Source organism: Nicotiana sylvestris, chromosome 12, assembly GCF_000393655.2.
Source record: "Nicotiana sylvestris chromosome 12, ASM39365v2, whole genome shotgun sequence".
In the NCBI taxonomy this organism is placed as follows: domain Eukaryota; kingdom Viridiplantae; phylum Streptophyta; class Magnoliopsida; order Solanales; family Solanaceae; genus Nicotiana; species Nicotiana sylvestris.
Window position 1 is genome coordinate 162740474 of NC_091068.1, and position 16096 is coordinate 162756569.

Sequence of the window (16096 nt, forward strand, 5' to 3'; positions counted from 1 at the left end):
CAATTCCTTGTTGGCCTGAATTTCCTAGACTTAGTCTTTCTTTCTCAAGAAGATCCTAAGTCAAAAAGACACAAATTAGTGTTTGCAACCACCAATTTAACATTTAAAGCAATAATCAAGCCAAATATCATTCACCTATAAATATTTAAGCCCTAAAATTGAAGACTCATTAAATACCCACACTAGGGTTGAGCCACAACCCTAGCTAATGGATTTAGCTACTCATAATCAAGAAGAAATCAATGATTTAGATGCAATATAACTTATAAAAAGTAATTACTCCCTCCGTTTCAATTTATGTGAACCTATTTCCTTTTTGGTCCGTGCCAAAAAGAATGACTCCTTTCCTTATTTGGAAATAATTTACCTTTATGCAATGATTTATAGCCTCACAAATATATGTGCCTCATTTTATACCACAAGTTCAAAAGTCTTCTCTCTTTTCTTAAACTCCGTGCACAGTCAAATGAGTTCACATAAATTGAAATGGAGGGAGTACAAGAGAAGAATGTAAGATTAATGGTTAACCAAGCTCTAAAATTACTCAAAAAGGCTAAAAACGGTTGTTCAAGTGTTCTTCTAAACAACTCATGACCTAAAAATCTGAAAAAGAATTATTTATACACAACTAAATTTTTTGGACAAAAATTCCCCTACGGAGGTTCCGCTGACAGCGCAAAATTGACAGATGCAGTGCTATAACTACCGCGGCCGCGCAAAAGCGAGCGCGGACCGCGCTCTTCAATTTTTAGCTCCACTTTTGGTTCTCTGAATCTGGCTTCCGCGGAGGGCGGTAACTTCACCGCTGCAGCGCTAGAGACACCGCTGCCACGCAATTTCACCACGGGCAGCGGTAACTTGTTAAGCCCAAAACATCACTCTCTGAACTTTTCCACTGCTGATAGCGTAAACAAGACCGCCTCAGCGGTGGACCCTCCGCGTCCGCATTTGTTTCTTCGCTGTCAGCGCTCTTTTTACTCAGCTTTAAACTTGTGCAGGTTTCACTCCTTTTTGAGCTGCTTATGACTTCTTGTCTCTTTTTGACCAAACACTGCAAACAAGCACAATAAGTTAGCTTTTGGAAATACTTGTACACACTTTTAATCCAAAACTTAAGCAAAAAGGAGCATAAAATATGCTAGAATCCCAACTTATCAACTTCCACAAACTTAAGCTTTTGCTTGTCATCAAACAAATAAAGTAATTCCCACATCCTCAAGATAATAGAAAGGAAAATTTTAGCTATCCTAAAGGAATTTCATCAAGAATCAATTGGGACTAACAATTACCCTCAACGCAAATGCATTATTAATAATACACAACCTTTTTAGTACCATGGCAATAGTGCGACACAAAAGTATCAAGAGTTGACTCAACTCATTAAGGAAACTCTTTCTATTACATTGGTCATTGTGGAACCCAAATTCATACTCCTCAAATCTCCATAAGCAAACCTCACTTTTAAATTGTAGCACTCAGAACGAGGATTTTGGAAAACACACTCATCTCTCTCAAAGGAAGGTCACAAGTCCGGCTCTAAGTACCATAAGTTTGCCCCTTATGTGAGTCACGACTAATATAAGCTCTCTCAACTCAAGATCATATAGGGCTTTTGCGGGGAATATAGTGAAGGCTTTTGGTTCAGGGTAGGATATATTGGTCTTATGAAGGTTTAATCTTTCCTTAAGCACTTCATTTTTTTCATTTTGGCCCTTAATTTCTTGACTCTTTGAATCATTTACTTCTTCAAAAGGAGATAGAGAGACACACTATCACTTTTTCTTGTTCAGGTCAATCCTTTTTCTCCTTTCTTGTCTTTCCAAGCCTTTCATCTTTGCTTTTATTGAATCCCTTCATTTCTTCCACATTGTTCAGTTTCTTTTTGACTTTATGGCTTTTTTTTGCCTTTCCTTTTCTTCATTTTGTAACCTTTATCACTTTTGCATTCCTCTCCTCTCCCCCTAAACTTATGCTTTTGCTTTGTGCTAAGGAAAGATCGGGTGCTAAAAGAGGATCATTTTAAAATGGATAAAGGCTTGTATCATGGTTATTGAAAGAATAAGGGCTATGGCTCAACGGGGTTGACTAGGGATATCATCATTGGTGCGGTATGGATGTTTTCAAGTCTCAATTAAGATCAAGGAGATCCTATAATGACTTCTCAAGTAGAGCTACACTTGGGATTTAGCCTAGACAAACATTCAAGGCAAGTTTTAGACCTATTGGCACGAGATTTGGACTTGCAAATCAAAACCTTACCACACAAGCTATAAGATTGCTAAAGAGATAGAGTCGGGGGGCCCACAACAACCTTAGCTAAGATTTGAGCAACACAAATAATTTCGAAAAGCCACTCGATGATTGTTTATGTCACGCCCCAAAAACCGAGGGGCGCGACCGGCGCTCGACCGGGTAGCCCCAGCCAAGCGAACCTGGGTGCCTTTCCTATTCCACGTGTTACCCCGCATTTTTATTGTCCATTAATCAAAGGAAATAGTCATTTTATAATTAAAACACCCTTTCTACAAAACATACGTAGTCACTTAATGAGGTTTACAATTTACATCGCCCAATATACAAAATACATATTTTTATAAATTTGCAACCCACATTTACTGTCTACAGAGCCTCTAAGGATACAAAAGGATGATACAATACTTGCCGGTAACAAGGCTCTGGCTATACCTCACACCAAAAAAACAAAACAAGACTCCGAAATAAAAACCGGCATGAGCCGCGCAAGGCCACAGGAGAAAAAGGGCTCACCAATGCCTCTGGCGGAAAGTGAAGGGGAGCTACGGTCGGTGGACTGGAGTACCTGCTAAGGATCCACCTACAATCATGACACGAATGTAGCTCTCCCGGCAAAAGGGACGTCAGTACATTTGAATGTACTAGTATGTATGAACAAACTTGCCCTGAGTAAACTCAACCATACACAAGTAACAAGTAGTAATGGAATCAACAATCAAATAGACATGAAGGAAAGCAATCAAGCCAAACAAGTTACAATATCTCCATTTTCCCTTCAACATTTTCACATCAATGATTTCACAACTTTCTCATATTTTCATTTCAGTAGTGATTTCGATCACTTTCCATCCTTATTACCTCGGCCACCCTTATCACCACAACCCACTTATTACTTCATGTTGCGGCGCGCAACCCGATCCCACTGTACAATTACAATTCACAAACAACACAACAACAACAACAATTCACAAAGAACAACAACAACAATTTCTCAAAGAATTTCCACAACCATCATATTCAACAACCGTATACAATTCAAATCACAACGATAACTGCCCACAATGGGTCACAGATGATATTGCTACTGTTATTTCAATTTCATCAATTACGATTCCCTTCCATCATTTGTTCCTCAATTTTTACCACATAACATATTCACAATCACATATTTGGTTTATTGCCAATTACGTACACCATTATATCAGGAGACTTAACCACGAACAATCAAATCTTACCAATCACAATAATTCCATGTAGATATCACATACCAGATATTCGTACACCAAACAAAGTGACTTTACACAGGACAAAGTTAGTCATACGTACCTCGCTTTAGCTTTCCTTAAATTACTACGACGTTTCGAAAATTCTAGCAATCCCAATCTACTTGAAACATAACAAAATTAACACAAATTAGGAAGGTATTCATGGTCTCAGCTCATTTGAGCATTTTATCAAACACTAGTTGAGCATTTTATCAAACACTAGTTGAGCATCTTGATTTTAAATTCCTTTTACAAGATTTTCTTCTTTCCCCAACCCAATCTTTACTTATTTGTATTTATCAACCTTCCCACAAACCTAATTTGTACATGCATGTATACGTAATACTATTACCCCAAGAATCATACCCCAATAACCCACCTCACAATCTCTACAATACCAACACAACCTATGTTAGGCACCTATGACTTCCAATCCTCATCCGATGCGTTCTAATGTATATATCATACATAATTAATCACCATAGAGTAGTTAGAGGTGATAGACATGCCTCTTGTAGCAAGAATCTTGAGAATCCCCACTTGTGGTGTTCTTGATATATTCAAGGATTTTAATGGAAATCTATGGATTTTCAAGATCAATCCATGTTAATATAAGTGTTTAGGAGTAGTGATCAACTCAAAATACTCTAAAAACTTACCTTGAAGATGAGAGGAGTTGGAGGTCTTGAGAGAATGGAGGAAAACCCTCAAACTCGTCCAAAAGAAATGAGAGAAAATGAACCCCGAAATTGTGTATTATAGGCTGTTTCAGGCACCACAGGTGGCGCTGGGCGCTGCCTGGGGCGCTAATTCCAGTAGCTCAAAATTCCGGGCTCCACGGCTAGCGCCCAACGCTACCCAGGACGCTGGCGATGGAAGGGACACAAAAATGGTCATAACTTTCTGTATACGCCTCCAAATGACGAACGGTTTATTGGGTTAGAAACTAGACTCAAAGAGCTTTAATGTGATAGGTTATGAATCACACAACTCCCTATAGAACTGGATATATAATCGTTTAAAGTGGGGTCTTGTGCGCACTCATTTACAGATTTCGTCTAATATGAAACTTTTCTAACTTGGCTTAGACTTAGGCCTCTCCTTAGACCCTAATCCACCTCTAATATGAATTATATGCTGATTAACATATCCAATTGATACCCATTATATCATGAATCCTCATTTGCACACAAAATAAAATAATTAGCCTACCTTGGTACGACGAAATCTCAAATTACTTGGAAATATTTTCCGGGGCCTTACAGTTTAGTCAACACAAGAGTCTCAAGGTCACAACTATCAACATCCTATATACACCAATTTGTGTTTAACCATAAGGTCAAAGGTAAATGTGTTAGGCCCAAGTGAAGCTTTGCCTGAGGCACCATTATTCACTAGCTACTATTTACACGAAAACAAAAAGAAAACAGGCTCAAACCCTTAAGAAGGTTGTTATGCCATCCATCATCGGGAAGAGCCACCCGATTTACACAAACTCCACCTTTGAAAAGAACCATGGCATTAAGAAATCTAAAGGTTTATTGATCACAAAAACTTGTAAAATAAGAAGATATGAACCGAAAAAGAAGTTACTAAATGAAATAAAAAGCTATCCTATTAAGGAAATTTGCAAAAGAGGTTATGAAGTAAAATGCGGAAAGTAAACTAAAAATGTACAATAGGAGATTTAGACGAATATACATAAGAGGGAATGAATATATACATGAGAGAGTAACTTTATATACAGACCAAGATTGAAAAATAACGAAAAGTGAAATAAATGGTAAAGTTATATACATACAAAAAGTGAAAAATAAGCATAAAGAAAAAAAATAGTATCATCATTACAACCCAACTATCAAATCATCAAATCAAAATAGGACCACCCCCTCAAATGAAAACTAGTATTGTCCTCAATGCCAACTAACCAAAAATAAGATCAAAAAGAGGGTTAGAGAGTAAAGAAAACTCCTTATGGGTCCTCTGTCTGCATGGGGTCCTATGGCTGGCTCTCTAGATCACCTGCTCGAGGTCCTGTGGCTGGTTTGAGGGACCTCCCTCAGGGTCCTCCAGCTGAATCTCCACATTATCAACCCGGGGCATCACTCTCCTCCTCCTGGGCTCTCCCTCAATCTCCTACTCCTGAACCTGCTTTTTCTGAGCTGCTGGAAGCTAGTCCTGTAATAGTAGCTCCAATGGTAGGTCACCAACTGACTTCATCTTCTCCACCTCTCCCCTCAATTGCTTCACTGACTCCTTTGAGGTCCGAGTCTTTTTCACCTTCTTTTTCTGCTTGCTCAGCTCTTTAATTGATCTTCCTTGAATTGCAAGAGCATCCATGATAAGATTTTGGTTGTTTAGGAGCTTCTTCTGGCTGTCCAGAAGCTCCTTAAGGGACTCATCCACTGAAGCTGGCACCGGGGCTATGCGGGAACTGACTGGGCTTCCACTGAACTAGATAGCACAGACAGCTTAGAAGTTGCTGCCTATATCCAGTTGTTGATACTGGAGAGTGTTTGGTTCAACTTGTGAGCAGATAGGTATGCTGAGGAGAGGGCACTGAGGACGACATGGAAGTAGATGGTCCGAAGGCAAGATTCGGTATGGTAGTAGGAGGTTGTGAAGTAGTGACTACCATTGCTGGTTCTTCAGACTGGCCAGTAAAAGTAGTAGCTTTGCCCTTGAATCCCTTAGATTTGGGGTTGCCTGGACCCTGAAAGTTGTACCATGAGAAGGGCTTCTTGGGCTTTACCATGGTATCGAAATTTCTTTTCTCCACCTCCTGATCTTCCAAGTACATGGTGAGGAAGTTTGGGAAGGTGTAAGATCTATCACCCTCGCTGACCACTCTGGTGATCACCCTAGACATGATATTCCCGACATTGATCGGCAACCCCACCATGATAGCTACCACTACAATAGTCTAGGAAACCGGCATGGTGTTGGCGTGAGTAGTGGGGTCTAGTCTGCTGCACACAAAGGTCTCCCAACCCTTTGCCTCAAAGTTTAGGGTGTTCCTCAAGATAGGAACCCCTGCTGTCAACCATGCTGGAGTAGTATCCGGGAGAGCCAGAAGTGATGCCAACCACAGGCGAGCTGCCTCATCCATCGCCATCTTTTCTAAATATAGTGACTCATCTTCATCATTGAATCCCAGGTAATCATTTATCGTCTTCCCATCAAACTTAACCTTCAGGTTCCGTACGTTAGTCACTTTTGTGCCCTTTTTAATGTGGGAGGCATTGGCGTAGAATTCCTTGACTAGGTGCTCATTAGCATTTGTCACCTTGCTAGTGAAGTACTCCCATCCCACTCTTTCATTGAAGTGTTGCTTCACATTGGGGTTGTGGGGCAGAAGGTTACGCTCTATAAACTGATGCTCATGTATGAGTGATTTTTGAGGTCACTACTCCCTGAACTTGTGATATGCTAGCTCACTGACAAACCTCTATTGCCATACCTTCGGGTTTCTTGTCGTTTCCACACCTTCGGTCTGGGTATCACCTGCTCTCCCGTCATCTGGTACCTCAACATCTACATCTATGGGATCTTGTGTTGGTGACGACGTTGTAGGTGAGGTTGAAGTTGAGGACTCACCACTCTCCACTGAGCCATTAGACGACTCAGAAGAGGTATGAGAAGTATGAGAGGATGGGGGTGTAGGATCATCTGTCAACCTAGGTCTCCCGGGGAAGTCTGGTACATATGTTGGCACAGAGTCACCCTCTGAGGCTTCCCAGGAGGGGGCATAGTCACTCCCCTCTGAGTGTGATGCAACTCTGTCTGCAGCTCTAATATTTTTCCTTATTTGTCCAATTGATTTTCGAATTGATGGGGTTAACTTAATTTATCCTCGTCCCATACCCGAGAGGACTCTACTTTCCCCTTTTATTTCTCACTGCCACCTCTAGATTTAACCATTGTCAGATGTGTAATGTGTGATGAAAATGGACTATAATTCTTGTGTTTGTGCAGATTAGGGCGTGGATGAACAATGGTGATTTTTGTTTGAGAGTTAAATGAGCGAAAAAGGGTAAAAGGCTTAATGATCTCCTATATATAGAAAATACACTGGGACCCACAAAACTTACTTGGTGCAGCCGTGGTAAATCACTGCGATCCGCGCTTGTGAAGAACAGAAGACTTGCTTGATTTAAACTATCACTGAGAGTGGTAAATGGTATGCTGACGCGGTTAGGCACCATGACCGCGAAGAATTCACCACAGACGCGGTTGAAACTTTAGAGAGGTCTCATTTTGGACTTTTCAATTTCTTGTCCACCTCCGCAATAAGTACACCGTTGATAGCGAAAAATGGAGCATTGTTAGCAGTCCAACTTCAGACTGCTGCACAATTTTTCCAGCTTAGTCCTGCACTGCATCAAACATTCCTACACACATATCTCAACCAGTTAGTTCAAAACAAAGCCTACACTAAGAAGAAAATCAAAAAGAAGAAAAACACATGGGTTGCCTCCCAAGAAGCGCCTAATTTAATATCGCGGCACAACGTATGTTACCATCAATCATTTGAGATGGATCATTGCCACCATGTGGCTGTCATCAAACTTGCCAAGATAGTGCTTCACTCTGTGTCCATTATATCTAAAGATATCACCATTTTTGTTTTTCAAATCAAGAGCACCAAACGGAGTTACAAGCACCACCTCAAAATATCCACTCCATTTTGACTTGAGCTTTCCCGGGAACAGTCGTAACCGAGAGTTGAATAAAAGAACCAAGTCACCTTATTTGAATTCCTTGCTACGAGCATACTTGTCATGTAAGTACTTCATCTTGTCTTTATATAAGGACGAGCTAGAATAGGCATGAAATCGGAACTCATCAAGCTCATTGAGTTGCTCCACCCGGAGATTTGTTGCAACATCCCATTCAAGATTTTAGTTTCTCAAAGCCCACATGGCCTTTTTCTCTAACTCAACTAGGAGATGGAAATATTTCCTAGACACCAACCGGTATGGAGACATACCAATTGGAATCTTGTAAGCAATCATGTAAGCCCACAAAGCATCATTCAGTTTCTTTGACCAGCCGGTCCTATTTGCATTGATAGTCTTTGACAATATGCTCTTAATCTCCCTATTGGAGACCTCAACTTGCCCACTAGCTTGAGGATGGTAAGGGGTTGAAACCTTGTGATTGACACCATACTTTTCAAGCAAAGTGTCAAATGCCTTATTTCATAAATGAGAACCCCCATCACTGAAGATTGCTCTAGGAGTGCTAAATCGAGTAAAGATATTCTTCTTGAGAAAAGCCACCACACTCCGGGCCTCGTTGTTGGGTAAAGCCACAGACTTAACCTATTTGGAAAGGCCCCTAGAATGTAGGTATTGCCACATGAACTCACAAAGGATCCCATGAAGTCAATGCCCCACACATCAAATATGTCAACCTCTAGAATAGTGGTGAGAGGCATTTCATCCTTCTTTGAAATTCCAGCTGCTCTCTGACACTCATCACATCTCTTCACAAGCTCACCCGTATCCTTGTACAATGTAGGCCAATAAAACCCACAGCTAAGCACCTTTGAAGCTGTCCTCACACCACCATGATGACCACCGTAGGGGGAGGAATGACAAGCATCCAGAATACTCACTTGCTTTTCTTCCGGAACACATCTCCGGATCACACCATCATTACAAATTTTAAACAAATAAGGCTCATCCCAGTAATAGTCCAAACTATCCCGTTTAAGCTTTTTCCTTTGGTTAGAAGAGACCTCACATGGAACAATACCGGTCACAAGAAAGTTGGCAACATCCGCAAACCAAGGCAAGCTATTCACAGATACGGATAGGAGTTGCTCATCAGGGAATGAATCATTAATTTCGAGGCCATCACTGGGCCTCCCCTCCTCCTCCAAGCGGGACAAGTGGCCCGCCACTTGGTTTTCACTCCATTTCCGATCAGCAAACTCAAGGTCAAACTATTGAAGCAATATAACCCATCTCATCAATTGAGCCTTAGAATCCTTCTTTGTCATCAAGTAGTGGAGTGCTGCATGGTCAGCATGAACTATCACCTTGGCACCCATGAGATAAGGCCTGTAAACACAATTGCTAGCGACTTTTTTCTGTCACCATGTAATTCACTTGAGCATCATTCATTATTTTTCTTGCATAATACACCAGGTGAAACATCTTATTTACTCTTTGACCCAAGACCGCTCCTACCGCAACATCACTTGCGTCACATATGAGCTCAAAAGATAAGATTCAATTGGGATGCGGTAATAATGGGAGTGGTTTATTTGTACTTGAGAATTTCAAAAGCCTTCATGCATTCATCATTAAACAGGAACTTGGCATCCTTTTCCAATAACTTGCACAAAGGATTCACTACATTAGAAAAGTGTTTGATGAATGTTCTGTAGAACCTCGCATACCCAAGAAAACTCCTAACCCTCTTGACTGAAGTAGGAAGAGGAAGCTTTGAAATCACTTCAATCTTAGCCTTGTCCACCTCTTACCGTGCTTTGAGATCTTATGGCCTAGGACAATTCCCTCCTCGACCATAAAGTGATTTTTTTCCCAGTTAAGCACAAGATTTGTCTCTTCACACCGAGCTAACACCTTGTCAAGATTCTTCAAACACTCATAAAAGGAGTCACCCACAACACTAAAATCATCCATGAACACTTACAAGAAGTCCTCCACCATGTCGGTAAATATAGCCATCATACAAGGCTAGAATGTTGCTGGTGCATTACACAAACCAAATGGCATCCTAGAAAATGCAAAGGTGGCATACGGACACGTGAAGGTGGTTTTCTCTTGGTCTTCCAGAGTAATCAAAATCTGGTTGTAACCTGAGTACCCATCGAAGAAATAGTAGAAGGAACACCCAGCAAGTCTATATAGCATTTGGTCAAGAAAGGGTAATGGAAAATGATCCTTGCGGGTCACTTTATTCAGCTTGCAGTAGTTCATGCACACCCTCCATCCGGTGACAGTCCTGGTGGGAATCAACTCATTTTGCTCATTGGTAACCACAGTCATACCACCTTTCTTCGGCACACATTGCACTGGCGAAGTCCAGGAACTATCCGAGATGGGATACATAACCCCTACATCTAACCACTTGATCACCTCCTTTTTGACAACCTCTTGCATAGCCTCGTTCAACCTCATTTGATGTTCCATGGAGGGTTTGGCATCATCTTCGAGTATAATCTTGTACATGCAAAAGGCAAGGCTTATTCCCCGAATATCTACTAGAGTCCATCCAATTGCCTCTTCCTTCTTTAGAGCACCTCTACTGTTGTATCTACCTGCACGTTAGTAAGACAAGATAAAAGAATAACATGCAAAGTTGAACTAGGGCCTAAGAATTCATACCTGAGGTGTGTGGGCAAAGGATTCAACTCCAAAATGGGAGGTTCCTCAATTGAGCGCTTTGTTGGCAGAGTCTTTTTGTTCTTAAGATCCAAACAGAGCTTACGGGGCTCATAAGAATAAGAGCCCATTCCGTGCAAATCATTGACACACTCCACCCAACCTTCATCCTTATTCACATCAAGGTTTAACAATACCGCTTCTAAAGGATCCTACACATTGATCATGGCACTAGTATCATCAACTATCACCTCCATGACAAGATATACAGAAGAGCACACTTCAGTACTATTCGGTTGCCTCATTGATTTGCGCACATGAAAGACAACTTTTTCATCACCCACCCGAAAGTTGAGCTCTCATGCTTCCACATCAACCAATGCCTTCCCAATTGCAAGGAAAGGCCTTCCCAATATTATCGAAACCTCATAGTCGACCTCGCAGTCGAGAATCACAAAGTCAGCGGGCAAAATAAACTTGTCCACCCGAACAAGAACATCATCAATAATACCAAGCGACATCTTCATTGTTCTATCCGCCATTTTGCAATATCATTTAAGTAGCTACCGGTTTCACAATACACAAAGTTTTGAACATGGAGTAAGGAATCAAATTAATACTTGCTCCCAAATTACACAATGCCTTTGCAAAATCCGCACTCCCAATGGTACATGGAATGGTGAAAGCACTGGGATCTTCAAACTTTGGAGCCATCGAGTGCACAATTGAACTTACTTGATGAGTCATTTTGATGGTCTCACAATCCATGGATCTCTTTTTAGTCACCAAGTCTTTCATGAACTTGGCGTAACCTGGCATTTTCTCAAGATCTTTCACCAAAGGAACATTGATCAAAAAGTTTTTCATCATCTCAATAAACTTCTTAAATTGATTTTCATTCTTTTGCTTCGCAAGTCTTTGAGTGTAAGGTGGAGGAGGCCTTGGAAAGGGAGCCTTAGCCTTGGGCACTACCATTTTCGGTATGTCTATTACGTGTTCCCTAGATGGGTTCACATCATCTTGAGTCTCCACCTCATTATCATGACTATCAATTCTCACTTCCGCATTCAAATTCTCTTCACTCACTTGCTCATCAACTACAGGGACATCAACATCTTGCACTTCATCACTCACAACTTCTTTTTGCTTGGAGGTATTCACATCACCACCTCGACCGCTTCTTATGATCACCGCCATTGCATGTCCGATATTATTCCCACCTTTTGGGTTTACTACCGTATCACTAGGTAGAGCCCCCTTAGGGCGAGTATTCAAAGATTGCGAAATATGGCAAAGTTGAACCTCCAAGTTTTGTATTGAAGTATTATGGGATGCAAACTGAGCATCAGAGCCGACATTCTTTTTCATCATTTGTTCAAACATCATCTTGATCCTTCCCATCTCATTGTTTGACGATCTAGGACCTTAGGAAGGAAATGGAGGAGGATTTTTTGGTTGTTGATACATCGGAGGTCTTTGAAAGCCTTGCCCCCAATTCCCTTGATTGCCATTATTCCAACCTCGTTGGTTGTTGTTTCCTCCCTAATTGTTGTTGTTGCCACTCTAGTCACCCTAGTTGTTTTGATTGCCCTAATTCTGATTGTTGTTCCCCCAGTTGCTATTTCCTTGTTGGTTTTGATTCCCCCAATTTCCTTGGGATCTCCACTGTTGTTGTTGGTTAGGAGCATTGCCCATTTGTCCTTGATAATTGTTCGCATACTACACTTCTTTACTTTGCTCATCATACTCATCATCTTGGTTGAAACCACCACTACCTTGCTCATATTGATCTGGACTACCTTGACTTTGTTGTCCTCTTTGTCTCCTCTTGTTGACCAACATGTTGACACCTTCCATAGTATTTACTTGTTTAGGTGCTTGAAGTTGTTGCAATTTAGCTTTTGCCGACTGGTTCATTGTTGTATTTAACTCTGCTATTGCCTGGCCATGGTCGTGGAGCTATTTTTGTAGGTGAATAACAATAGGATCACCCTGTGGCACATTAGCTCGACTTTGCCAAGCTGAGGAAGTATCTTCCATCTCATCCAATATCTCACACGCCTCAGCATAAGGTGTGTTCATAAAATTTCCCCCTGCTAGCTAGTTTACTACACACTAATTGGTCCTGTTAATGCCACGGTAGAATGTCTGTTGGATTATTGCTTCGGTCATGTCATTGTTCAGACATTCTTTCACCATTGTCCGATATCTCTCATAGATCTCATGAAGTAATTCATTAGGTTCCTGTTTGAAGGCCAAAATCTCATCTCTCGAAGTCGTCATATGCCTACAAGAAACACTTAGCGATAAACTTGTCTGCAAACTCATCCCACATAGTGATGGAATGGTTGGGAAGTATTTTAAGCCAGTCCAAAGCCTTCCTCTAAGTGAAAAGGGGAACAATCTTAATCTCAATGCATCCTCCGATACATTGGTCTATTTGCTTCCCCAGCAGGTATCCACAAAGCCTTTAAGATGTTTATATGCATTCTGATGGGGAGCGCCTGTGAAATACCATCGCTGCTCCAATAAAGTCAACATCACATTTGTAATTTGGAAATTGCTTGCCTGGATCTGGGGTAGGACAATTGCACTTGCATATCCTTCATTTAGAACCACCCAAGGAGCGACTCTTGGAGGAGGCGGGGGAGGGCCTGGAAAATTGTCATTGGCCTGGCGGCCGTTTCTTTGATCTTGAGGTACTAGAGGCACCTCATCTTCACCATTATCATCTACCTCCTCCCCCGGGAGAACATTTCCAAGAGGATCATTGTTTGCCATTTTGTACTTGAATTGATGACACACACAAGTTAGTGACACAGAAGGAAAGAAAAACAAGACACAAAACTAGTTAGATAGATATCCAAAACCGCTTAGCTCATCGGCAATGTCGTCAAAAAGTGATTGGTTCTAATCCTATACCACTATAGAGTGGCAAGAGCGATCGATACAGCTTTTACCCGAAAGGTCGGGATCGAATCCACAAAGAGCTAAGATATGTTTGGAATTGGGTTCCTATCTAATCTAGCAATGTGCGATGTTCTTAATTGCACTTCCAATCATTCTTTGTTTGTTTACTATTCTATTTTAATACAAATGATGCAGGAAAATAAGCTAAATATGATATTTTTGTAGGTGTTTTCTTAATTGGTCTAAAGTCACTAGGGAAGTGACTTACACCTAGGTGGGTATCTAACGGGGACTAAAACTTAGGGCAAACTTATTATAATTGGGATCATGATATAGCCATTACACGTAACTACTCACTCTATACCTCTCGGTAGTTTGAGTGACTTTGCCCTAATTAACTTTCTCAATCCCAATTGGGTGTCAAATAATGCAAGCAAATATGGCTCAAGTCGGGTATTACTATCTCTAGGTTTAACCCTTTAATTGGGGCTATCAATCTCTTGAATGCACCCCAATTCCTTGTTGGCCTGAATTTCCTAGACTTAGTCTCTCTTTCTCAAGAAGAACCTAAGTCAAAAAGGCACAAATCAGTGTTTGCAACCACCAATTCAATATTTAAAGCAATAATCAAACCAAATATTATTCACCCATAAATATTTAAGCCCTAAAATTGAAGACTCATTAAATACCCACACTAGGGTTGAGCCACAGCCCTAGCTAATGGGTTTAGCTACTCATAATCAAAGATTTAGATGAAATATAAGCATAAAAAGAAATTACAAGAGAAGAATGTAAGATTAATGGTTAACCAAGCTCTAAAATTACTCAAAAAGGATAAAAACGGTTGTTCACATGTTCTTCTAAACAACTCATGACCTAAAAAACTGAAAAAGAACTATTTATACACAACTAAATTTTTTGGACAAAAATGCCCTTATGGAGGTTCCGCTGACAGTGAAAAATGGACCACTGTAGCGCTATAACTACCGCGGCCGCACAAAAGCGAGCGCAGACCGCGGTCTTTAATTTTAGCTCCACTTTTGCTTTTCTGAATCTGGCTTCTGCTGAGGGCGGTAACTTCACAGTTGCAGCGCTAGAGACACCGCTACCGCCCAATTTCACCACGGGCAGTGATAACTTGTTAAGCCCAAAACATCACTCTCTGAACTTTGCCACCGATGAGAGCGTAAACAAGACCACCTCAACGGTGGACCCTCCGCGTCCGCATTTTTTTCTTTGTTGTCAACGCTCTTTTTACTCAGCTTTAAACTTGTGCAGGTTTCACTCGTTTTTAAGATGCTTATGACTTTCTTGTCTCTTTTTGACCAAATACTGCAAACAAGCACAATAAGTTAGCTTTTGAAAATACTTGTACACATTTTTAATCCAAAATCTAAGCAAAAAGGATCACAAAATAGGCTAGAATCTCTTGTTATCAGTCGATAAGAAAATGGAAATTGATAAACGGGCTAGTTCCAGTGGAGCCAACAAAGATCAAGGTTTAACTTTTATGGAGGTAGAGAATGTGGATAAAGAGGAAGGGTGGACTACTGTGACAAATAACAAAGGAAAGAAGAAGGTTGAGAGTATTTCAAATAATCCTCAAGACAAAAGTCTTCCAATTACCAACCTAAACACTATAAAAGAGGTTCAAAAGATTACTGAGGAAAGTAATGTGTCTGCTTTAGGAGAATTTAAAGTTATCAGGGAGTTGCCATCAGGGAATGAGCAGATTATAATTACTTCATTAAGGGAACAAAAACATCAAGGTAATGAAGGGCTCCATATGATCCAACCTGAGAACATTAGGAAGATTAAAAGATCAAGAAAAACTTTCCTATTTGGAAAGACAGCTCCACCTTATGTGAGGAACAAGCAAGAACAAGATCCAGTAAGTAGCAAAAGGGATAACAAACCCAACAAGGAAAAATCATGGAAGTTGGAGACAAAGAAAATTCAACAAATTATGATGAATGATTCTCAGACTCATAATTTACTTGGTGTGCCTGAGAGAATAAAACCACCAGAATATTCGGGTGGGAATCAAGTTGATACCATTGCTAGAGATAAAGACATTGCTTTGAAAAACATAACAATAGAGTCAAATTCACAGGATGAAGATAATTAGGTGGATGAATATTCTTACTTCGAAACATAATCAGAGGAAGAATTTGAAGAGACTCAATTCCAAAAAGAGCAAACATCAATTTCAGATGGTGAAGCCTGCACCAAAGACAAACATGATATGAATATAGACTGTAAAGTAGATAGGAGATTAACTCATGATCAAAAGATTATTATTTATATGAA